Genomic DNA, 24,613 nt, shown 5'->3' on the forward strand with positions numbered 1-24,613 from the left:
GAACTTCCAGAGCTCAGGTGCTCCTCGCTGCAGGGTTTTCCTAAACCGTTCCCAGCCCGTGCCTTTCACCCACGGCATCCATGAGCAGATCTGCACCTCTACATGCTGAACGCCGGTTGCCTGGCAACAACATCACTACTGAACTTGCAAATGGTTTGCTGGCGATACCCTGGTGGAGGGAGGGATCCCTCGTCCTCAGTCCTATGATGTCATGTACAGAAGCCACGCTGTATTTTACCTCTACTGCATTGAGAAGCAGGCCAGTCTTTCCGGGAATAGAGACCAGCGGTTCTCATGTGTCCATTAGACCCATCAGTGAAGCTCAAGGCACCCTCAAAATGGTCATTATTCAGATCATGGGACCCTGGGCCTCATTTATAACCGCTGCGTCGCACGACACAGGCCCTGAAAGAGGCGTACGCAAAAGTCCTGATTTATAAAGACAAACTTGACAGGTAAATCTCTGACGCATGCGTAAGAACATTTTGGAGACGGAGCAGTTTGGCGACACCGATGGTGAGCTGAGGGACTGACGGCAGATGAAGGAAATTAAATGATAAAATAGAAATACATCAATTGAATTATCTCAACTACCATTTTCTAATGAGCTCAGGGTGGGTGGAGGGTTAACCCTAGATTAGCTGGCTCATTTTAATATGCATGGCCATTCATGAGGTGATTTGCATTGACTAATTATGGTTGAATGTGTGTGTGTGTAATGGGCGGTATGTGAGACTTTTCCACGTGCGTAAATTCTCAGGTAGACTGTGGTTTATAAAGGGAAAAATGCCTTTCTCTGCTTTTCAATTTTTTAAATTTTTTTATTTATAAAGGGACCATGTACAATTTTTAACAGAAATGTTTCCATTTCATGCATTGTACCAGATTTAGCCAAATGCTAATTTTCATCCACAGTCGCCTGACAGGTCAACAGTAACATAAAATAACACAATACCAATGTACAATACAAACATACATACACACACATACTATCAGGGCCAATTACAAAACAACTCTGGCGTACTGGTTCTGGTGTGTGTTCACTTTTAGTTGGGATTCATTCTACAAATTTAAATGTAATTCTAAAATGGACTGGGAGCCAATGTAAAGAGCTCACTTTGCAGCATTTTGCACTGTTTGTAGTCTTGCTAGGGATGCAGAGGGAAGGCCAAAATATATACAGAGTTACAGAAATCTGACCATGAAAGGATGTAAGTTTGAAAAACTCTTTCAAAGTCTGAATTTGGTAGAAAATGCTTAATTTTAACTAAGACTAAAATTATAAAAACAAGCCTGGACCACAGTTATTTTGCTTATCCATTTTTAAGTTATCATAATTTAAAAAGCCAAAATCCCTTACCGATATTTTAGAGTACGGTGCTTGGATTTAAAAGGGCCTTAATAGAGCCATCTACTTGTCCAAAGAATATGACCTCTGTTTTGTCCTCATTTAACTTTAAAAAATGTAATGCCATCCAATTTTTGATATCTTTTAGAAACGCTAATAATGAGTCCAATGAGTTGGTAGAATGCCTTAATAGTAAGTACAATTGAGTGTCATTGGAAAAACAATGGAAAGTGCTTCCTAAAAATGCTACCCAACGGGAGAAAAGAGAGCAGGACCGAGGACAGAACCTTGGGGAATATATCCACAGTTGATTTGATGAATAGTAACTGACCCCAATCATAAGTCAAAAGTGAAGAAATGTGTTGAATTAGAAAAGTTAAACAAAATAATGACAAAACACAAACAAACGATGAACCAGACAGACGGCCTGCCACACACCATCTTGCATAGAGATCAATCCCTGCAAATCATAGTGTATATAAAGTTGGATGTCAAAGGTTCCTGGAAAGCATGCCATTGCTGTTAAATTCACAAAGTATGCATCAGCACATTACACACTTTTCATTCTTAGAAATATGTGAACTGGAATGGAGCCAAGATCTTGAAGTAATGGTCTGTGTCGTCCACTAGAGGCAATAGAAGGTATTTTCACACTTGAAATAGTTAACCCTGGGTCATTCCAAACCCTGGGTAACACAATCCTGGGGTATATTGTTTCACGCTTCACACTGCTTATACTTAACCTGAGTTTCACATGATGCATTCCTAAACCCTGGGTTAGTTATTGAGCAAACGCATCAAGTGACCTGTTTACATAAAGGCATTGCGCATCCTCATAACTTTTTTCCTGAATGGATTTTTCCAAGTCACCAGACTCATCCTCACTTCAATTGACGTGTTTTCAGACCCCATTTGACATTTTCCCCCTCAAACTCTGAAAATACTGTTTATACTGTACAACGCATGGTGTTTCAGTGTCGGTCCAAAGTGCGTAAATATATGAGGCACGTGCTGAAATATACAGCAGAAACCGGCATGAACTCCATGTTGGTCCAGGCTGGTTAGAGCTGGTCTAGCTGGCGGACCAGCCTAGTCATGCTGTTCTCAATCAAAACTGATCTGGTATAGCTGGTCCACAGGCAAACATGAAGCAAACCAGCGTCCCATGCAGCTCCCAGCATGCAAAACATATCTAATGCATTATGTAACGATAAAAACAGGAGTATGTTTCAAACAGTATGCCACATGACCTCATCACATCACATGTGAGTGGCATCTAGTTATCATCTCATCATATATTCATGTCTGAGTTTTGTAATCAAATTTTGTTGGAAATCTCCACAAGTTCACAGCTGATATTAATTTCTGGTCATTCTTCGCACTGTAAATGGAAGATAAAGCTGAGCTCATTGCAATCTGAAAAGCAGTATGTAAAATGACTAGCATGTCCAAATACGCAGTAATTATAAAAGGAGTAGGTGAAAAATACACAGATTTTTTAAATGTGCATCCAGTGGACATCTCACTATCCAACGAGGCCTCGGGAGAGGAGCCGTCAGATTCACAAACCTCTGGGAACAGCAACATGGCTGATGTCGTGCTGTAGGTCAGATGACACTGCCAGCTATGCTATGTAGTCAGTAGTAATGCTTTTTTAAATATTATACTTACTTTTGAATGTTCTCTGAATATTCTGAAACATTCCCATTATGTTTGCAAAATTATGAAATGGAATGTTCCCTTAACGTTCACATAGCCAAGAAAACACTTTTTTAACCTTTTTTTTTTTAAACTGGACTTTTTAATCGTTCAGTGAAAATATAGAAATAATGTTTTTATAACTCAATAGGAATGTTATCAAAATATTCTTAGAACATATATTTGTTAGCAGGGGCTGCAGTGTTTTAGTGGTTTACTATTTTACTACTACTATTCATCTGTCCTGCACATCTTTGGATTGGACTGGCCCTCGATATCCACTTTCCTGCAGAGTTTACCTTCACCCTGATCAAACTCACCTTCTAGTAATCCTGAAGAACTTTATTAGCTTGTACAGGTGTGTATTATTAATGTTGCCGCTTTCCTCTGCAGGAAAGTGGATCTCAAGGGCCAGAGTCGCCCAGCCCTTTTCTAGATGCGTAGCTTGCTGAAAAATACAGTATTGCTTGAATACATGAAGATAAACTCTATATTGACTCTATTGATGCAATGACTGCACTAATGCCAGTGATAAGTAATATCTTGTTCATTAAATATACAAATATAAGATACCTGTGGATTTGAACTGAAATACAAACAAAATTATAAACGCAACACTTTTGTTTTTGCCCCTATTTTTCATGAGCTGAACTCAAAGATCTAAGACTTTTTCTATGTACACAAAAGGCCTATTTCTCTCAAATATTGTTCACAAATCTGTCCAAATCTGTGTTATTGAGCACTTCTCCCTTGCCGAGATAATCCATCCACCTCACAGGTGTGGCATATCAAGATGCTGATTAGACAGCATGATTATTGCACAGGTGTGCCTTAGGCTGGCCACAATAAAAGGCCACTCTAAAATGTGCAGTTTTACTGTATTGGGGGGTCCGAAAACCAGTCAGTATCTGGTGTGACCACCATTTGCCTCACGCAGTGCTACACATCTCCATCACATAGAGTTGTTGATTGTGGCCTGTGGGATGTTGGTCCACTCCTCTTCAATGGCTGTGTGAAGTTGCTGGATATTGGCAGGAACTGGAACACAATGTCGTATACGCCGATCCAGAGCATCCCAAACATGCTCAATGGGTGACATGTCCGGTGAGTATGCTGGCCATGCAAGAACTGGGATGTTTTCAGCTTCCAGGAATTGTGTACAGATCCTCCAACATGGGGCCATGCATTATCATGCTGCAACATGAGGTGATGGTCGTGGATGAATGGCACAACAATGGGCTTCAGGTTTTCGTCACGGTATCTCTGTGGATTCAAAATGCCATCAATAAAATGCACCTGTGTTCGTTGTCCATAACATATGCCTGCCCATACCATAACCCCACCGCCACCATGGGCCACTCGATCCACAACGTTGACATCAGTAAACCGCTCACCCACATAACGCCATACACGCTGTCTGCCATCTGCCCTGTACAGTGAAAACCGGGATTCATCCGTGAAGAGAACAGCTCTCCAAAGTGCCAGACGCCATCGAATGTGAGCATTTGCCCACTCAAGCCGGTTACGATGACGAACTGCAGTCAGGTGGAGACTCGATGAGGACGACGAGCATGCAGATGAGCTTCCCTGTGACGGTTTCTGACAGTTTGGGTAGAAATTCTGTGGTTATGCAAGTCGATTGTTGTCGCAGCTGTCCGGATGGCTGGTCTCAGACGATCTTGGAGGTGAAGATGCTGGATGTGGATGGTCTGTGGTTGTGAGGCCGGTTGGATGTACTGCCAAATTCTCTGAAACGCCTTTGGAGACGGCTTATGGTAGAGAAATGAACATTCAATTCACGGGCAACAGCTCTGGTGGACATTCCTCCAGTCAGCATGAATGAATGTGTTTGGGATGCTCTGGATCGGCGTATATGACAGCGTGTTCTAGGTCCTGCCAATATCCAGCAACTTCGCACAACCATTAAGGAGTGGACCAACATCCCACAGGCCACAATCAACAACCTTTTTCCGGGGGGGGGGGGTGCAAAAGTGTTGCGTTTATCATTTTGTTCAGTGTAGATGAGATTAATTGGTTCCATGGCTACAACTCAAGTAGTTTAGTAATCAACTTAAAGATTTGTGTTCATGCTACAAATAATTATGTTCCTCTAACTCGCTTGTTGGTTTAGTAATTTCATTAGAAGTTGTTGTCACATTTTGGGTTTTGTTTCTTGTTCTTGTCATTGTCATGTTTCTGTGTCTTGTCATGTGATTCCCTGTTTGTCATGTGATCCTGCCATGTGTCTTGTCATTGGTTAATCGTCTGATCATTGTTCACAGGTGTTCCTTGTCTTGTAATTAGTCTGTGTATTTAAGCCCTCATGTTTGCACTGTTTTTGTCGAGTATTGAATGTTTCCTGTAATGTTGTGTAAGTTTATGTTCTTGTTTTGAGTTCCATGCCTTTGTTTGATGACGTTTTGGAATAAATTGCATTTGGGTTCTCGCTACTACTTACCTCCAGTGGACTTCATTTGTTACAGTTGTCATAACTCCAAAAAAATGTTTTGTAATTTTTTTTTTTTGTAAATAGAAAAAAAAACAATTGCACAGATGTAACAGAAAAATCATATACAAGAGGGTCAAAAACAAACCTTTTAATTTGAATCCTGTTACATGTTCAAGACAATAAGCTACTGATATCAGGCAACGCAAATACAGTTGTGATACAGTAATTGATATTTAGGTAGATATTGCTTTCTCATGTCATGCATCACTCCGAATACTGAATGAAACTGCTTTTTCAGTCTTCCACACTGTCCAAAATACACTCAGTTCTGTATCTTTGTATTAGAGGTACTTGTTTGTGGTTAAACACTCATTAAACTGCATGATTCAGTTCTAGCACTATGGTTGTGTTCTTCCAGTGTTCACGGACTGAAGTTTTAAATGAACTACTGCAGAAAGATACCCATCTGTCCTACACAGTGATGTTTATTCCCCAGAGGAACACACTGTTCCCGCAGGAGACGGACGGATGGATGGAGGGAGGGATGAGTGCATGTAGCTCTTTTGGAAGAACGCTTTGTGAGAGAGGACAGATCCTTGGCTGGACAGGAGATGTTATGTTATTCCTGCTATCTTGAAGGACTGCTGCTTCCAGATGGAGGACAGCAGAACTGATGCAGCACATTATGGTTCCTGTGAGAGAAGCACACTATAAGAACAGTACACACACACTACACACTGCATACTCTAGGCCAGCAGTTCTCAGCCAGTGGTGCTTCACGACCCACATTTTACCTGATCGTGTAATAATTTTCGTACAAAATTGATCATAACTTGATGATGATGACCATAATAAAGAGTAATAGTTTCTTTTCATTTTTCTTTTATGTGTGATACCAGGCGATTGGTACATTGATTTACACGCAGTGCCGGAGGAGGCTGAGAGCATAACGACTCCTCTCATTACTAAACTGACCAATCAGAATGGATTTTCACATAATGCAACGTCACAGACTTCTGTCAAAAACACTTCCAAAAAAGGCAGAAGGGAGGCAAACTGTTACATATTCCCTGTGTGGATTCCTGGACTTCTATGTTTATACAGTCGCGGAGCTTGGCCCATTGAGGACTACAAACAGACTACAAAGCATGGCACAAGAAACAACAGGAAACACTTCAACATAAAAGTCCAGGAATCCACACAGGGTATTTGTAACAAACTGAAATGTGTTCCACAAAAATAACCAATTACAATCAAGACCATTGATCTGTCATTCCTAAAACCAATTAGCTGTCATTATCCAATTGAAGCAAGCCTTCCATTGGTTATGAGAGAAGCTAAACCTCACTGTATTTGCAGGTGTAGATTATCAAAAGATTAAAAACAAAAACTGAAGAGTGACTCTCCCGTTTGGTCAAAATATCAATGGAATCCAAATTACTGAAGAACCTTAAAGCGAGTGGATATTTGTATGTCAGGGCCATTTATAAATTGGTGCGGTCAGTTATCAAGTCTTTATATTATCCATGTATAGGAGTGTATTTATCACAAAAACTGTGATAAACCCAAGTCTAATATTGCTTTATCATAGCTAATGATCAATCAATTTCCACCTCAGCCTCCTCAAAAATGCCCCGCCGCTGAACATGACATAGGAGTAAATAAATAAGAGAATGTGATGTACCTGTATTTAATGTAGACTGTGTGGGTGTTTTTTATCCTAATTTTTTTTTTACCTTATGTAGTTTTGGAGGATGAAGGCATGTCATGTTGGTATCTGTATCATTTGGCATATAATGTGCCAAAATGCATGTTTGGTTGGACGGACGTCAACAATAACAAATATGAGAGGTGTTTCCTCTTCCTTTATAAGCCTTTTTTTTGTTGCATTTTATTTATTCTGGGACTCATTTTGAAATGAGAACCACAGATGGGTCACAGGTCGTGACCCATCAGTTGAGAACCACTGGTCTAGGCATCCTAAATCATACATTATGTGACTTCTCATTCAAGCACGCTTTACATAACCGTAATTCTGATGATTATAGACCAATCCCAATGTCTGCAAACACTGCAGCACAAGTACACTAAATGATGGCAGAAAACTGGCAAAATGTTGTATGCAAGAAAAGTAAGTAGCCAAATCGCAATGAAATCCCAGCCTCCTCAAAAATGTCCCTCGCCAGCCGCCACTAAACATGACAGAAGTAAAAAGATCTGACGGTTTCTATGGTTTTTCATGCTTACGTCACTGGGACAATAGCATCTGACATCAAATTTGTCAGGACTTTTTCAGGAGATAATTTTGGAATGTGTACCGAACATGAGTACAGGATTTGAGAGTTACGGCAGATGGGGATGATGATCAAAAGCAGGCGTTTAGCATAGTTCCCTTTCAAGGAAACTAGAGCTGCGTCGAGACGCTGTGGGAACGCCCCTGCGTGATTGCTACATGAAGCACGTGTGAAATCAGTCCAATGGTGTGATGAGATTTCATAGGCGGGTGACGTCACAGACGTCACCTCCCATGGTGGTGGACCCCAAGCAGGCTTTGGTAATGGAGCAAGAAATTCAGACTCTTCTACGAAATAAGGATATAGAAAGGGTTCCTCCTTCCAGCAGGGAGTCAGGGTTTTACAGCCGCTACTTCATTGTTCCAAAGAAGGATGGAAGATTGTGTCCTATTCTAGACCTGCGCCAACTAAACTGCACAGTTTTAAAGCTCAAGTTCAAAATGCTTACACTCAAACAGATCGTGTCACAGATTCGGTTTAAGTACTGGTTTGTCACGATAGACCTAAAGGACGCTTACTTTCACGTAGCCATCCATCCTCATCACAGGGCAAAGCGTACCAATATCGAGTTATTCCTTTCGGCCTAGGTTTATAACCCCGCACTTACATGAAATGCATGAATGCTGCTCTGGCTCCTCTGAGATTCCAGGGCATTCGCGTGTTGAACTATAGCAACGATTAGTTGATTCTAGCTCAAACCGAGCAGATGGCGGTTCGGCATCGAGATGTCATTCTTGCCCACATGAGAAAGTTGGGGTTGAGGCTCAACGCCAAAAAGAGTGTACTCCTTCCAGCTCAGAGGACTACTTTTCTAGGCGTAATTTGGGATTCGACTACGATGCAGGCACGACTATCCCCTGCTCGTATAGCTTCGATTATCTCAGCCGTAAATGGGGTAAAACTAGGCCAGTCATTAACTTTGAAACAGTTTCAAAAACTGTTGGGTCTTGTGGCAGCTGCGTCCAAAGTAATAACTGTTGGCCTTCTGTACATGAGACCCCTGCAGTGGTGGCTCAAAACCAAGGGGTTCTACCAGAGGGGAAATCCGTTTCGCATGATCAAGGTCATGCGGCGATGCTTACGTGCCATTGTCATGTGGAAGAAATCTTGGTTTCTCGCCCAGGGACCAGTGTTGGGGGCAGTGTTGGTTGACGTAACGCTAACGACAGATGCTTCCTCACAGGTTGGGGGTGATCATGAGTGGTCACAGGGCACAAGGTCTGTGGCAGGGCCATCAACTTTCCTGGCACATAAATCGACTGCAAATGATATCAGGCACTGAAACACTTCCTCCCAGACCTGAGAGGCCATTATGTGCTTGTCCGGTGGTCTCTTATATCAACCATTAGGGGGTCTGAGGTTGCGTCACCTATACAAACAGGCACAGCAGATACTCCTGTGGGGCCAAGGGAAATTGCTTTCTCTCAGGGCAGTATATATCCCTGGGCATCAAAACCAAGGACATCCTGTAAAGGCAGGAGCTGAGGCCCGGGGAATGGAGACTCCACACCAGGGTGGTGGAGCTCCTGTGGGAGAAGTTCGGTCAAGCAGAAGTAGACCTATTCGCATCTCTAGAGGCAACTCACTGTCCCATGTGGTTCTCCCTCACGTATCCAGCTCCCCTAGGGCTATGGTACAGGTGTGGCCGAGACTACAGCTGTATGCTTTTCCCCCAATTGCTCTGCTCCCGGGAGTTCTGGAGAGGGTTTCCTGGAACGGGGCCCGTCTGTTACTAGTAGCCCTGTTCTGGCCAGACCGAGTGTGGCTCTCGGACCTAATGTCCCTCCTCAATCAGGAAGGACCTATTGTCCCAAGCAGGGGGCACGATATATGACCCTCGCCCAGAGTTGTGGAAACTATGGGCTTGGCTTCTGAGGGGGCCCAGCTCATAGAATCTGGTCTCTCGACCAAGGTCGTCGAGACCAGGAAGACTGTATGCCTTTAAGAGGAGACTATCCTCTTCTTGATGTAGAGAACGTCAATTGGACCCGGTCAACTGTATTAGGGGTTAAGTGCTGGATTTTTTGCAAGAGAGTTTCTCTGCTGAGTTATCTCCGTTCACCTTAAAGGTGTATGTGGCGGTTATATCTGCTTACCACCCTACTTTGGGTGGTGCATCATTAGGGAGAGATCCTCTCATTACTCATTTTCTTTGTGGCACTTTGAGGCTGAGGCCTGCACTACGCACCAGCTTGGGATTTGGCCGTTGTTCTTGAAGGCCTGGCTTTGACTCCCTTTGAGCTTATTGAAGAGGAAAATCCTCACATTAAAAACTTTAGTTCTCCTTGCTACATTACAGAATTGCAGACTTACAAGCTTTGTCGGTTGCTCCTTCATGCTTAGAATTTGCACCTGGAATGGTGAAAGCTTTTCCTCACCCTAGGGCGGGTTATGTGCCTAAGGTCCCAACTAATGTTACTGGTCCTATTATGTTGCAGGCCTTCTGTCCTCCACCCTTTCAATTATCAGATCAGGAAAAACTTAATCTGCTGTGCCCTGTTAGTGCTTTGGATGCTTATGTCCACAGAGCTGCCCTGTGGCGAAAATCAGATCAACTCTTTGTCTGCTTCGGGTCACCTAGGAAAGGTTACCCCACATCTAAGCAGAGGATGAGCAAGTGGGTGGTTGAGGCTATCTCAAGCAAGTGAGATAGCCTCAACCACCCACCCACCCACAATTAGGTGGCCGGTCAGCCTTCACCTATGATGTCTCGTCACACCATTGGACTGAAATCACACGTGCTTTACGACGCAATCACGCAGGGGCGTTCCCACAGCGTCTCGACGCAGCTCGAGTTCCCTCTTCAGGGAACCAGGGTTACATACGTAACCTGAGACGTTATGGTGAGATGCAGAGCACTCAAACAAGGGCTGTTTTCGTCAGTCTTTTGAGAATAACTACTTGAGTTATTTTTGCCATCACTTTTGAGTGACAAGCTGTGACATTGACAACAAATTGGTCTATAATAACACACGATTCACATTATGTTTTGTAATTTAAAAAATAAGTTAATGAAATTCCAGTTTATGAGAACAATAGGACAGAAAACAGACATGTGAAACATCTCTAAAAAAATCCTCTATGAATCTAATCAGACCCTACAGTGCAAAAGCCTCAAAACCTCAAGGAATCTATTAAACAAAACTAATAAAATATACAACTGCAGAACATACATAAATATAAATAATCATAAATTGTAGTTATTTTTAAACTGTAAATCCTGTGGCAAGAGTGACTGCTGAACTAGGGAGCAGATTGAGCCCCATGCAAAGAGGTTTACGCAGTGGTTGCCAGGTCCTGTTCGGAGCGTTATGTCCCGTCCTGTTCACGCTCAGTTCACTTATGAACCAGATTGATAGCGGCGCTCTACAACTTGAGTTGACCATCTTAAATTGACAGGAATTCACAGTTCACAGACACTTCTCTGCAGTCAATCACTAACGGTAAAACTGAAATCATAGAAATCATTCAATCATTCATCACCTGATGTAAATAACAGGACAAGAGATTCACACCCAGCTAAAAAAAAAAAAAAAAAAAATCACACTGAACCATTCACAATGCTTCAGATTTGATTTAGACAACAACAAAAAACTATTGCAGTTTTTTGGTTTAAATCATTTGAATTGTAATTTTATGTATGTATATTTTCACATTTCCATTGGTGAAAAACTGAAGCAATTTCTATCATTTGTCAGGTCATTTCAAGACTTCATGTTACTCTATTACCTTGTTTGGCAGTTTGATATTATGGAAACAAACAAATCATTCTCATGAACTGGAATTACAGTAAACCATCTAGGCTAATAAAAGCACATCACATTTCAAAATATTGTCCTGACACTTCAGATATCCTTCATTTGAACTAACAGCAAAGGTGTTGAGCTTTAGAAAAGATTTAAAGCTCTTCAACAACAATGTATAATTTATACCCTTAAATGAAATAGATTTGATCTAAGATCAAGCTAGCCAACATTATTATTGTTGAAAAGTTGTATTATACATTAAAAACCTTTAAAATTAGGGTGCGTCCACGAATGTCATGTGTTGTCATCTCGAATTCACGGTAATTACAACATGGCGTGAACGCTGTATAAGACAGAGCAAAATATGAAACAAGTTGATGAAATGCCTTTAAATTGACTTTAACATGGTGATCAATGACACTGCTGGAGAAAGAGCGTGACGTGAGGTTTCTCTAGCGCAGTTGCGTGTGATGAGCAGCAGTCAGTCTGTCAGGTTTGGCCTAGAGCGCCTCTTACCTGCACTCAGAGAGAGGAGCAGGTACAGCTAGCGGCTTAGAGCGACACGGCGCAGGACAGCAGTACTGGTGCAAAGCATTTACATACCTACGACACAAGGAGAAACAAACACGTCAGACACCCGCCGCCATCGACTCAACACTACAAACACACTTCAGCTTCCTGATGTCCTGCATTACCCTGAGCACTGCGCAGCTATGAGGATTCAAATACACATTTATTCTGAGACAGGAGTCAGGCGACACGTTTAGACAGCGGAATATACAATGGTTTGCTGTTAGGGGAATTAAGATACACTTTTGTAACATTATAAATCGCTCTCATCCTTTTGAAACGGTTTCATGTTCAGAAATGTGTCTGACATCGATGAATAAATGAATAAATGTGGAGATGTTGATTTCTCCATGAGTGCTCAGGTCTTTATGTAACTCTGCACCAGACTGCCGTCACACACACAGCGTCACTGCTTCAGTCACAGATGCACTGCTTTAGTCACTGCAGGCAATGCTTACATGGACGTAACAGGGAAAGTGCACAAATGTTCCAGTGTTTGTCACACATTATTGCTTCTTATGAGTGACTTGCAGCACAACTCTTTTTTTTTCCCCCAGCAGATTTCAACAACAAAAATATTCATGATATCATCTTGGCCACCTACTTCTAGCTAGGAATATCAGGTGGCAAATAATGTTCATGTATGTTGCAGCCACCTTACAAATAATGTGGCTAATATAACATAAAACAAAGGCTACCCTGTTGAAGAAGCATAAGGTATGTGTTGCATGCTGGGAGCTGCATGGGACGCTGGTTTGCAGGAGTGCCTGTGGACCAGCTATACCAGATCAGTTTTGATTGAGGACAGCATGCTAGGCTGGTCCACCAGCTAGACCAGCGCTAGACCAGCTCTAACCAGCCTGGACCAACATGGAGTTCATGCAGGTTTCTGCTGTATTTTTCAGCAGGGTATCAACAGACAGCGGGGTTCCCCAAGGCTCTGTCCTCGGTCCTGCTCTCTTTTATATGTATTTGCTCCCATTGGTAGCATTTTTAGGAAGCACTTTCCATTGTTTTGCCAATGATACTCTACTTACCATTAAGGCATTCTACCAACTCATTATTAGCGTTTCTAAAAGATATAAAAAATTTGATGGCGTTACATTTTTTAAAGTTAAATGAGGGCAAAACAGAGGTCTTTTTCTTTGGTAAAGTAGATGGCTCTATTATGGTCCTTTTAAATTCACAGTTTTGATTGAGAACAGCATAACTAGCAGCTAGACCAGCATTAAACCACCTCAAACCAGCCTGGACTGACATGCAACTCATGCTGGGCTTTTCAGCAGGGCATTGCTTGTTGTCCCAGCAGTCCAGAGGAAGCATGTCCCCACAGGGCAGAACGGAGCACGTTTAGTGGTTTCATGGGGTCTTTAAACTCACTGTGAAATGTTATGGTTTGGTCACTGTGTGTGACACTGGTTTTAACTGATAGCCATTTCACCATCACGTCAGTACAATGAGTCCTTCAGTGAATCATACAGACAGAAGCAGGGCTGCAACCGTAACCGGGACACAACTGACATCGTGATATGGCTGGATGCAAATGTATCAGAACGCAAATAAATGCTTTTATTTTACAGTGAAATATTACAATAGTCATATTTCTTATTTTCCATTAAGTATTTTTTTTACTTTCATTTAATATGAATCTTATTTTTATCATAGCCATATTGACATTTTTTCCAAATGGTGTAGCCCTACAAGTGCATGTACACAAAATAACAAAATACATATCTTTCTGATTATAACGATAACTGGATGCCACTGGCTGAATTACAAATATGATATGATGAGGTCATATAATGAAGCATACTACTAAAGGAAACACTTATCAGTGCACACTTCAGATACTGCATGCTTATTGCAACAACAACATCAACAAAAACAATAAATAGCCAGCAGTAAACAGTTGGCACTGAGCAGAAGAAGCAGGACAGCAGTAAATCACCTTGAACTGAGTGTAAATTCCCTCTAGACCATGAACTAGTGCTAATGTGTGCTTCAGTTTAACCTCGGTCACCTTGAGAGGGTCAAACAAACACAAACGCACTCGCTGATGCGCTTTTCAGATGCTTGTGTTACGCTTTATAAAAGAGCAAGAACATACAAATAAACAGCAAAAAGAAAGATATAATGCTTTAAAATAATGTCTGCAATTATATATAGGACGGATGGTCAGACTGAGTCCTGCACATGAAGGATAAATGCATCACACCTCACAGTTTATAACAGCACATTGTGCTAGAAGCATGTGACTGTGAAATTGCGTCATAATGCACATCAGCTCCATCCAAACACAAACACACACACACACACACACATAACTCGTGTTTTGCATGACGCTTGAAAACACCTCAGTCCTATCACTGTCATTCACTGCAACAACAGCACATTATCCTGCTCACTTCATGACCACAACTGCAGGCTTCGCCATCATTACGCCAGTCCCATCATCACACACACACACATTTGCAAGCCCATCACAAAGCCTCAACATAAAACACACGACTCTGCGCGTCAACACAGGTGCACTGTGGTAAAAACACATGCGGATGTAATGATTTACTCACATCATGCTGAGTCTGTGCGCCATGGCCGCGGCTCTGCGTGTGCTCGTGTGCCGTGAGCGCGTACTCTCGCTCATTCAGGTGGAGCAGCGCTGTTCGTGGCCCGTGACGTCACACGCGCATCAGCAGCAGCCCGCAGCAAGACGCGCGGTGTTATGATGCGGGGAGCGCGCGCTGACACGACGCAGAGCACGGAGAGAATTACAAATGCTGATGAGGTGTGTGTGTGGATACGGATGCACACATGTGAGATTTCTTCGTGTGTGTAAGACATGCTCTGCCTCCTCCATCTGCAGGCTTTAGTACAGTCCGCAGCCACGGACGCTGATTGGCTATCGGGTCTCCATGGAAACAGGAGGAGAGAGCTCCTGAACAGAGCCCACAACACACACACACACGCGCAATAGAGCATCAACATCAGCAGCTAGAGGTCAAGACGATAAGAGAGAATGTGTTTCTGATCTGAGAAATGAAACAGCATTGACAACAGGGGTCCTATTCTGCTTTTTTTACATGTTCATCTAGGCCTGGGACACACTGGCTGCGTGGCGTGAGCGTGGCATTTCTGTTGCGTGTCAGTTGCGTGGTGTTTTCTGTGTCTTTGCACACCAGAAGCGTGTCTGACGCCGTGACGCGGCGCTGCTGCTGCTAGGTGATGTAACGGGAGAACGTATTGTGGAAGCCCTATATTTCATGTTAAGCATAAATATAAAGCCTACTGATAAAGACACTGTCAGCAGTATTGACAGCAAAATAGACTACATAATATTTCGTTCTGTATTGACAGGTGCAATATTTGAAAATTGATCATTATTTATTTTTAAATTATATGTATATCTGAATTTATGTCAAAACCTAGACTTTCAACCATCAAAATGTAATTTATTAATATTTATTCGTGTACACGCTTGCGTGTCGCGTGAAAAATAGGCGTCGGTTCTATTTCTAGCATGCACGCGTTTTCCGCGCGGCTCGAGCCGCGTCTGAGACGCACGCGCGTATCACGCAGCCCAGATAGCACAAGTCTATTTGATGTGATGTTTACATCTGGAAGACGTATTTTTAAGAGTGTTTGCTCATCTGCAATACGTCTATAGGACGTTTCCTGTCAGATTTTAAATAGACGTTTAGAAGATGTCTTTAAGATGTAATGATTTAGAATGCATGTTAAACTGACATCTTCTAAACGTCTATTTGATATCTGACAGGAAACGTCCTATAGACGTATTGCAGATGAGCAAACACTCTTAAAAATACGTCTTCCAGATGTAAACATCACATCAAATAGACTTGTGCTATCTGGGAGGCAGTCTGCAAGCTCTAACCTCCCAGATAGCACACGTACGTCTGCAAGATGTCTGTTAAAGATCACTTCATCTGGAAAGCATCTGCTGTTTACTAACATCTGATAGACATCTTTAAGATGTCAGTTTAACATACAGTCTAAATCATTACATCTTAAAGACATCTTCTAAACGTCTATTTGACATCTGACAGGAAACGTCCTATAGACGAATTGCAGATGAGCAAACACTCTTAAAAATACGTCTTCCAGATGTAAACACACACATCAAATAGACGTTTCCGTGATGTACGTGTGCTATCAGGGCTGTTAACATGGGAGCCGAAATAAAAACGGACACGCCACGCAGCTGAGACGCTTACGCCACGCAGCCAGTGTGTCCCAGGCCTAGTGTGTAATGTTGCTGTTTGAGCATAAAAAAGCTCTGCAAAGTTACAAAGTCCCTCCAGCGGGAGTTATTCTTTATATCAGTGTCACTGTTTCTGAACTCCCTATGCCTCCCTACGCCTCCATTGTAGTCTTGAGGTCTTTTCCAGGAACAATATATATTCCTCATTTAAATAATCCCTGCCCAAAATAAAAGGGGCGGGGCCTGGTTCCACAGGGGTAAGCAAGTGCACCCTCCATTGATACTGTAATAATTGGCGAAACAGATTTGGCAAACGCTCCAGTGAGTACTTGTGTTTGCACTTGTTTTTGCAGCGGTGAGCAATGTCGTCAATCACTGACATAGTTGTTGATCTCTTGAACGCAGTGTCCAATCAGAGGTGTTTAAGTTAATCAGAGTCTCACCACTCAAAACGCCAGATTCTGTGCTGAGTTATGCAGGCTCACGAAACCTTTCATTAACAAACAGTGTAGACACGATGTAAGTAACAGATTTAATGTGCATTGCTGGCAGCTTCATTGATTATAATGGAACTTTATGAGATAGCGATTAACTGACAAAGCGACAGCATTTTAGTGATTGTAAAGGGAGAAGACTTGGCTCGCTTTCGAGGCTACAGCCTATATATCAGGGGTGGCCAATGTCGGATCTGGAGAGCCACAGTCCTACAGAGATGTGCTCCAACCCTAATCAAACACACCTGAACAAGCTAATTCTAAGTCTTAAGGGTTAATAGAAAGACACAGGCAGCGGAGTTATCATCAGGGTTGGAGCAAAACTCTCCAGGACTGTGGTTCTCCTGGACTGTGGTTCTCCTGGACTGTGGCTCTCCAGGACTGTGGTTCTCCTGGACTGTGGCTTTCCAGGACTGTGGCTCTCCTGGACTGTGGCTCTCCAGGACTGTGGCTCCAGGACTGTGGCTCTCCAGGACTGTGGTTCTCCAGGACTGTGGCTCTCCAGGACTGTGGTTCTCCAGGACTGTGGCTCTCCAGGACTGTGGCTCTCCTGGACTGTGGCTCTCCAGGACTGTGGCTCTCCAGGACTGTGGCTCTCCAGGACTGTGGCTCTCCAGGACTGTGGCTCTCCTGGACTGTGGCTCTCCAGGACTGTGGCTTTCCAGGACTGTGGCTCTCCTGGACTGTGGTTCTCCAGGACTGTGGCTCTCCTGGACTGTGGCTCTCCAGGACTGTGGTTCTCCTGGACTGTGGCTCTCCAGGACTGTGGCTCTCCAGGACTGTGGCTCTCCAGGACTGTGGCTCTCCTGGACTGTGGCTCTCCAGGACTGTGGCTCTCCAGGACTGTGGTTCTCCAGGACTGTGGCTCTCCAGGACTGTGGCTCTCCAGGACTGTGGCTCTCCAGGACTGTGGTTCTCCAGGACTGTGGCTCTCCTGGACTGTGGTTCTCCAGGACCGACGCTGGCCACCCCTGGCCTATATAATCTAGTGAATAAAACGTAATGTTTTTCATTCTGCTAAGAGGAACAATGGCCAATTGCAAGCTGTAAAGTTTGGGAAGTTACATCTACATATAAATGCTGGATTCAATCTCCACGGGACAGAAATATGACACATTAAAATAGTAACGCATTGAAACAATTTAAAGACAGACTATTAGATTGCTGCCTTAAATTTTTAAGTACAATCAACTTGGATGTTTTAGTCATTTCAACTTAAAATTACATTAAACTGACAATAAAATTAGGTGAATCATATAATTATTTACAGTGTAGAAAAATATTCGTAGCAAAATATTTTTGAAATTCTATGCCAATTATTGGTAAAAGTGATGGCTTGTAAATAATCCTAAATGTGTGACTGTACACTGGTGGAGCCGTTGCTTAGCCTACATCTGCACTTTACAAGAGCACCCTCAGTGCTGTCACTTTAAGACTGAATATACGGATCCAACAAGATCATCGACGAGGGCGCCACTCCCTTATTATCTTACTATCCTTTATCTACGCTAATTAGGGGTGTAACAATATATCGTCCCACAATATATCGCAATACAAAAATGCAACAATACGTATCGTGGATAGTGACAATATGTATCGAGGATAGTTCCCCAAAATAAAAATTGAAAAAATTAAAGTTTACAGAGTTTTAGTGTCAGTACTACATTAAACTACTATATATATTGTTGAATATAGTGTATAATAATGCAGTGGGGGGATATTTGTGGGTCCTGATAATGCCAAATGTCTTATGTTACCTGACATTTATTTTAAATATATCTAGTCAGTGACAGAGTGCAAGCATATTCGTCTAAAATTATTCTGTATTTTCAGCTTCAGAATCAGGAATATTGTTATTCTGGTGGCACCATTGTCCTTGGGTTTCAGCACCAAGTCCAAACCTATTCATTTAAACCCACAATGTAATATCAAATTTAGCATTTTAATCAACAGTACATTTTTTGTTAACCTTTTACCATATGTCTTGGAGTATCGCAATAATATCGTATCGTGAGTTCAGTATCGTGATATGTATCCAATCGTGACATGAGGGTATCGTTACACCCCTAATGCTAATATTAGTCTCTTTGTTTATCCAGAGGTTACCGTAGTCCGCCGGATCCGGGCTGTACTTGACTCGCAAATAAGGAGAGCAATAGAAGCAATCAAACCAAGAAAAGGGCAACAATATGTAGGTATTTTGACTAGTACCAGTCTAGCACAGTATACGTAGCAAGTTTTGTTTTAATAAATACGTAAAAAAAAAAAAAATAGATACAATAGGAATAAATTAGAATAGTAAGTGTTAGTATTAATGGGTCAAGGGTTGACGAAAGAGATGCGTGTTCAGCGGTTTCTTGAAAATGGCGGGTTTAGGCGTTAGTTAGGCGTGTAAAGTCCAGGTAAATGTCTGTGAAAGTGAGTTGTGCCTCTTTGAGATGATGCACAACAAGGCACCGCTCACTTGCAGAACACAAGCCTCTGGATGGTACTGTCACGATCGCTAGTGGAGAATTGGGTGGATCCAAAAGCAGCAACATGATAGTCAGGGCAATCCAAATCATCGTCATCCATGCAAGAGTCGTAATCCAAATAATCAGAATCATACTCATCCGTGCCAGTGTCGAAAACCATTTTAATCCGTCTGAATAACAAATAAACAAAACAAGCAAGAACAAACGAGAAACAGACTTGAAACAGACCTTGGCGTTGACGAGTGACATACAATACAATGACTTTGTGACATGAACTAACACAGACAGGGTATTTATGCACAGACACTAACAACATAAATGGGAACAGCTGGGTGCAATCACAAGTGATGGGAACAAACAAGGATTATGGGAAATGTGGTTCTAGAGTAAATGGATACAGGAAGGAAGGGACCTCTAGTGGACACCCAGTGAAAACACAACCAGACACTGTGACATAACCCCCCCTCTACGGAGCGGCTACCAGACGCTCCACGACAGAAAACAACACTCGAAAAAACAAGTCCAGGAGGGAGGTGGAGCTGTGGAGAATCAGGGGGAAGGACGGAGGGCCAGGACCATGGGAGGGAATGGAACCAGGGGATGACAGTTCATCGGGCGGCCTGGGCGGAGACGACCCTTCAGGCGACCTGGGCGGGACAGGTAGTTCATCGGGCGGTCTGGGCGGAGACGACCCTTCAGGTGGCCAGGGCGGAGCAGGAAGCAGGGTTCGTACAGACTCCTGAGGAAGTCCATCGGGCGGCCAGGGCGAAGCAGACGACCCATCGGGAGGCCAGGGCGGTGAAGACCCCTCGGGCGGCCAGGGCGGTGAAGACCCCTCGGGCGGCCAGGGCGGTGGAACAGGAACAGACCCTGGCTCAGGAACAGGCACAGACACTGGCTCAGGCACAGGAACAGACACTCGCACAGGAACAGACACCGGCTCAGGCTCAGGAACAGACACCGGCTCAGGCTCAGGAACAGACACCGGCTCAGGCTCAGGAACAGACACCGGCTCAGGCTCAGGAACAGACACCGGCTCAGGCTCAGGAACAGACACAGGCTCAGGAACAGACACAAGAACTGTAACAGTCACAAGAACAGACACAAACACAGAAAAGAACACTGGCTCTGGAACAGGCACTGGCTCTGGAACGGACATTGGCTCCAGCTCTGGAACATGCACTGGCTCTGCCTCCGGCTCTGGAACAGGCCTTGGCTCTGCCTCCGGCTCTGGAACAGCAGACACTGGCTCCGGCCCTGGAACAGCAGACACTGGCATCGGCCCTGGAACAGACACTGGCATGTCCAGGATCCGAGCCAGACGCTCCAGATAGTCCAGGTCCATGAAGGCAGACGGAACGTGAACAGTCTCTGACTGGGCAGACGGAATGTGAACAGTCTCTGACTGGGCAGACGGAACGTGAATAGTCCCTGACTGGGCAGACGGGACGTGAACAGTCTCTGACTGGGCAGACGTGACGTGGACAATCTCTGACTGGGCAGACGCAGGTCTCCTTCTCCTCCTCCGTTTCGGGACCACCTTACTCGGGTCCACCGGAACAGGGACCACCGGGACTGGGATCACCAGAACTGGGACCACCGGACTAGGGACCACCGGGACAGTCACGGAGGAGGTCTTCCTTCTCCTCCGTCGTCCCTTCTGGCGAGGTGCTGGTTCAGGACGGGACAGGACCCGCGGCGAAGGGTGTTCTGGGCTGTGCGTCACCGGATCATGGTCGAAGGAAGACCGAAGTAGAGACTGAGTCCGGGACTCCCCTCTAGTACTTCCTCCTCTGCGAGCTCCACGGGTCCCCGAAAATCTGGCCAGACGCTCTCCTCTAAAGGACTCTCTGTCGTCGAACAAAAAGTCTTTAGGAAATCTGAGCGTCATGGCCTCCTCCCTTTGCCGAGCCACAAAAGCAAACGCCTGCAAAATGTTCATGCTGCTGGACCCATTTGAGGACGGAGTCATTCTGTCACGATCGCTAGCGGAGAATTGGGTGGATCCAAAAGCAGCAACATGACAGTCAGGGCAATCCAAATCATCGTCATCCATGCAAGAGTCGTAATCCAAATAATCTGAATCATACTCATCCGTGCCAGTGTCGAAAACCATTTTAATCCGTCCGAATAACAAATAAACAAAACAAGCAAGAACAAACGAGAAACAGACTTGAAACAGACCTTGGCGTTGACGAGTGACATACAATACAATGACTCCGTGACATGAACTAACACAGACAGGGTATTTATGCACAGACACTAACAACATAAATGGGAACAGCTGGGTGCAATCACAAGTGATGGGAACAAACAAGGATTATGGGAAATGTGGTTCTAGAGTGAATGGATACAGGAAGGAAGGGACCTCTAGTGGACACCCAGTGAAAACACAACCAGACACTGTGACAGGTACTGGCGAGCCACATGGTGTTTGTGTGGATCAAGTGTTTGATAACTCCACTGAGCTATAGAGTACCAGTGATGGTGCATGTCTGGGAACTCCTGTTTCTGACACCTCACAGACTGAAAATAGACTTGGCACAGTGTCTGTAATGCTCTGTCTTGCAAGTGTAATAATTAGCTGTTTTCCATTTTAGTCATAGCCAAATTAATTGTAATATTCGAAGGGCTGAGACAGGGTGGAGCTTAATATAGTGTGTGAAGATGTAGTATTTGACCTCTCTGACCTTTGAATTATGCTGCTGATGTCACCACAGAGAATTTGAGTGAACATCTTGAACCTGTTGTGAAATCTGCCAGCGGATATCTTTCGCCCAACCATTCAACCAGTGAGCCAAGAGTCTGAAACTCAACACTGTCCAGCAGAGTTTTGCTCCAACACCAATCAAACACACTTGCTAATCACGGACGCTTTTCAGTTAACTTCCACCTATCCGCAGTCCATGTGTATCTGCAGTTCCTTCTCACCAGAGACTTCTCGAGAAAATGCAGTAACGACTTGAAAAACGGAAGTTACAAGTTAAGAGTAAGACTAATGATGTTTATATATTTACACAGTCAGGTTCTTTTAGTAGCCTGACATTATTAATTATTTCCATTCTGTAACTCCGTTAGATAAGCAGGCTAGCTATCAGCAACTTTAGTAATGTTATTGTGTAGCTGAACTGCTGTAATCAGAGTTGTATGACAACGATTATGTGTCCACACAAATCTGTTATTTAGAATAACAAGAATACTGGGTTTAAAAACAAAACTTTATTTTTTAGAAGTTTTTGGTATGATCACGTTGTTGTACTGGTAAGAATTATTTCAGAGTAATGGACAACTGAAAGTTTCATTTCCACATATAATACTCAGAAAGAAGAGTTAATGGTGTTAAGATTTTACATCATGTTACATACCATTTTAAACTGACTTGATGCAATATATAGTTATCTGTCCTTCGGATGAGACGTTAAACCGAGTCCTGACTCTCTGTGGTCATTAAAAATCCCAGGATGTCTTTCGAAAGAGTAGGGGTGTAACCCGGCATCCTGGCCAAATTTGCCCAGTGGCCTCTGTCCATCATGGCCTCCTAATCATCCCCATACACTGATTGGCTTCATCACTATGTCTCCTCTCCACCAGTAAGCTGGTGTGTGGTGGGCGTTCTGGCGCACTATGGCTGCCGTCGCATCATCCAAGTGGAGCTGCACATTGGTGGTGGTTGAGGAGATTCCCCCTTCCATGTGAAGCGCTTTGAGTGCCGAGAAAAGCGCTATATAAATGTAATGAATTATTATTATTATTATATATTAATTCAAATGTATGAAAAGACAAGAATGAAAGTACAGAATGTGCGTTCATTCATTAAATGTTCTTCCCTGGATAATTTATGTGGTTTATTTTATTGGATGCTGCTATGACTGTAACGGTGAGTATACTGTGTAAATCCTCTGTATATTTCTGTGTATGACAATGACGTGATAGGTTTTTTTTTTCTATGGGTGTAATGAGTTAGCTCAAAGAGGAAATATTAATAATCAATCATAACTTATGATTGATTATTAATATTTGGGTCAGTTAATTGGATTAACTTGATGTAGCTAAATTAATATTACAATCAATTAATCAGTTTGTCCAACGAACTCTTGATTATTCATTTATTCTAAGAAAAGGGTATCTTTCATGGCCACAGAAAAATAATTATTTCTTAGCATGTACAGCGCTTAGAGCATGTAACAAGATCAAGATCGTAAAATAGACTTTGCTTGCAAGCAGATAATCAGAACCAAATACATATTGTGCACAAGTTTTATTAACAAATTCACTAACACATAACTAACATACAAACAATTACACATACATGGGTAGATGGTTAAAGTGACAGAATGGAACCGGAAACAGGAAATGAAACTATGGAAAAGATCCATTTAACTATGAAAAGAACCACCAGCTTATCATTTTCAGAGCACCTCATTAAAGGGTAACTAAACACTAAACCAACTTTTTTTAATTAATGATCTGTAAGACTGGGGCTTTATTAGTGCTGTTCATTGATTCGAGTAACTTTTTTGACATTTGGGTATAAAGTGTTTTAATTCTACAATATATGATGTAAAAACGTCTGAGTGCTGCCCTCTTCAGGTTGAACGGTGGCTACTGCAGTTGAATTTTCCTATTGGATGTTTGCGGTGCTTCGTGACGGTAGCGGTGAGAGCTGACGTAAGCAGGTTCCAGCTCACCACGCCCTTGGTACGAGCTACCACGTCCATGGCAGTATAAAAACCATCTTGTTTCGTCAAAACCACTGTAGTGAGTCAGGAGTTGGAATTGCGAGTATTGAAAACGATCAGGATAGAGTATCCGTTCATCCCCTCTATCTCCGCTGGGCTCCGCCCACTTTTCCAGCACTTTTCAAATATTGCCAGTGGGTGGAGTCAGGCTCTGACCAGGGGTTTAGTTACCCTTTACATTGATACTTGCATGGCCTGTGCAAAGTGTTAGATTTTGCTGTATTTGGCCGAGCAGTGGTTTGGGTGGCTCGCCAATGTATTAGATTTCTCCAATACATAAAATAAGTTAGCTTGACCAGAGTTCTTATGGGGAGAAGAATTTATTGAAGGTTTGTAGTGTAGCAGTCCTTCAGCAGCGATGTTAGCATGTCGCCCTTCAACAATCTTAACCCAAAGTTCTGTCTGTGAGACATAACTTTATACATGAAGACATAGCCTATGGACTACAAACAATAGAAACCTGTTAGGACCTCCCACAGGAGATCGATCTAACTGGCTAATCCACCTTGAGCAATGCTGATTCTTTGTCATTCACACCAATCAGTTTCTGTGGGTCATACATCTGAATGGGCCATTTGGCAC

At 43.2% G+C, this 24,613-nt stretch overlaps 1 protein-coding gene across 1 annotated transcript in view; it reads right to left on the bottom strand.

Annotated features, from left to right (window-relative positions):
• Window positions 1-24,613, bottom strand: part of gp9 (glycoprotein IX (platelet)) — a 158,444-nt gene that overhangs the window by 67,542 nt on the left and 66,289 nt on the right. The window lies entirely within an intron of this gene.

Source organism: Rhinichthys klamathensis, unplaced genomic scaffold, assembly GCF_029890125.1.
Source record: "Rhinichthys klamathensis goyatoka isolate OS25496 unplaced genomic scaffold, OSU_Roscu_1.1 h1tg000010l_1, whole genome shotgun sequence".
Taxonomy (NCBI): Eukaryota; Metazoa; Chordata; class Actinopteri; order Cypriniformes; family Leuciscidae; genus Rhinichthys; species Rhinichthys klamathensis.